Genomic DNA, 2,736 nt, shown 5'->3' on the forward strand with positions numbered 1-2,736 from the left:
CTGAAGGAGTGAGCTAACTCTGTGAGATTTAAGAGCACTAACTCCATTCCTTTGGGCTTTACCTCTTTGACCTCAGTGATTCATAAGGGCCCTACCTCCTAGTATCACTGCGTTGTGTACTAAAGTTCAGCATAAGATTTTCAGGGGGACACAGACATTCAGACCACAGCAACATGTTACCATAATCTTTATCATTTTCTCAAAACAAGTTTCCTTTCTGTTCTAAGCTGCTTTTCATTAGAAAAAATAAAAAATTGAGCTACAAGGAAATGATGGAATAATGGTTCTTTACCCATTGTATGCAAGGGCTTTAAAATATCTAAGTAGTTTCCTTTTTTGAAGGTTACTGATTGGGTTGAGGAACTTTGCATTGCCTAAATAAATTATGAAATAAAATAGTGGTGTACCTTTGGCTCTCAGAGCGGCACCATGGTCATTGGCAAGAATAAGCATCTTACAAGAGGCAGCAAAAAAGGAGCCAAGAAGAAACTATCAATAGTTGATCCATTTTATAAGACATGTGGGTGTGTTGTAAAAGCACTAATTAACTATGTACAATGTGAGCAGTGTTGGAAAAACAGTAGTCTCAAGGACCCAAACTGAAATTTCATCTGATGATCTCATGGGTAGTGTTTTTGAAGTTAACCTTGATGAGCTTTAGAATAATGAACCTGTACCTAGAAAATTCAAGTTAATTACTGATACTATTCTGGGCAAAAACTGCCTTACAACTTCTATGACATGAATCTTACCAGTGACAAAATGTGCTCTATCATCTAAAAATTGCAGACCATGAAAAAAGCTTATATTGAGATCAAGACTACTGATGATTATTTGATTCATCTGGTCTGTGTTGGTTTTATACAATACATACATATGTGTGAATATATATATGTGTGTGTATATATATATATATATATATAGATAGATAGATAGATAGATAGATAGATAATAGATTCAGAAGACCTTTTAAACTTAGGACCAAGGGTCCTCACAAATTTTGAAGAAGATGAGGGAAATCATGACTCAAAATTTAGACAAATTACTTGAAAGAAGTGTTCAATAATTTGAGTCCAGACAACATTAGAAAAGATCTAGAAAAGGCTTGCCAATCTATCTTCTCCATCATGTCTTTGTTATCAAAGTAAAATTGCTGTAGAAGCCCATGTCTGAGTTGGGGAAACTAATGGAGTATTATGGTGAAGGTAGTAGCTCTGAAAAGATACAAAGGATGACACAGGTGCTAAAATTGAACAAGCTGATGGATATGAAACACCAGTCCAAGAAGCCGTTTAAAACTCAGACTTTTAATGGTGACAAATACAAAGCCTTATTATATATTAAAAAAAAGTCGTAAATCTAGTTTGGAGAGAAGAACTTAACTGAAGAGCGTACAGTCTTTTAAAATAATCCTTGGAAATTCAGAATTGCCATTTCCAAATGAGTGCCAAATCCAGATTTTTACAGATGCCAAGTTACAACCTACCTTTTCAATATCTCTTGCGAAATGTGATAAAAAAATTTTTAACATGCTTGTGTTTATCATACTTTCCTTTATTTTTAGTTAATTTTCCTGTATTGGTTAAGAAATTCCTCACAACCTAATGAGACTTTCTCTTATATTGACCACTGAAAAATTCTATAGCTTTGGCTTTTACATTTTAAAACTATCTCTAATTTTGTATATATGATGGGAAAATGGATATCACATAGCAATTATGTGAAAATCATGTAGCAAACTGTCTCTGTATCATTTGTCAAGTGGGAAAATGGATATCATATAGCAGCTACCTGCATATCATGCAGCAAACTAAGTCTCTGCATCTTTTGTCAAGGATTGATGGTAAACATATGCAGAATGGAAAACTAAGGCCCTGCAAATAGATCAAAGGTTAAGTAAGAGAAGATAGTTCTTTAGAGAAACCAGCCAATTTCACAGGTTCTTTAGAGACCTGCTCTTTGAGAGATGAGAGTGGTACTCAAAACTTGAGGGAAAGAGTTTCATTACCATTTACCCATTTACCAATGTGAAAAAACAAATTTCTAGACTCACCTCTCCATAGTATCTTGGTGTGATCAGAACAATTCTGTTCCTACCCTCTGATAGTCAGCAGGATAAGAATAGCTAGAACTGCAGAAAGGTACACAAATCCATATTAACTGTGATGTTGCTGTCAGGGCATGAATTAACACTAAGGGCTGTAGGCCATGCTCAATATAATACAAGTTTTGATGTGTTAAATTAGACTTCTATAGTAGACCAATAAAAATTATGTTATTACAGGCTACCAGTTATCAAGTCTACCAAGTACTGTGCTAATTATCTGTTATTACTTTAATTAACTCTTTATGGCAAATGTTGCATTCTATTTCTCAAGAAGGACATTGAGGCTTAGAGGTATTATTTATTTTAATAGTAATGCAATTGCTTAGTGTCAGGTTTGGGATTCATAGCCACATCTATCTGACATCCAAGCCATTATGATAAAATGAACTCTATATAGAAGTAGACAATAAAATATGTTCTTTCAAAATCAGATGATTAGAGCTAAATCAGTTTTTTTTTTTTTTTTTAGAGAAACATGTCATGGTTTTTACTCTCTTGATGACATATTAAAAAAAAAGAAAAAGAAAATAGGAACATGTATCCTGAAGGAAGTCTTTGGGGAGAATAAATTGTCTTTGATAATTTAATGATCTATAACATTGACAGGGAAATACTCTTTATTTTGCATA

The 2,736-nt window shown here is 33.5% G+C and overlaps 1 pseudogene; it reads left to right on the plus strand.

Annotated features, from left to right (window-relative positions):
* The first annotated feature begins 429 nt into the window (after positions 1–429).
* On the plus strand, positions 430–1,296 carry LOC136163324 (small ribosomal subunit protein eS1-like; annotated as a pseudogene).
* The last annotated feature ends 1,440 nt before the right edge of the window (positions 1,297–2,736 follow it).

Source organism: Muntiacus reevesi, chromosome 3 (genome assembly GCF_963930625.1).
Source record: "Muntiacus reevesi chromosome 3, mMunRee1.1, whole genome shotgun sequence".
Lineage (NCBI taxonomy): Eukaryota > Metazoa > Chordata > Mammalia > Artiodactyla > Cervidae > Muntiacus > Muntiacus reevesi.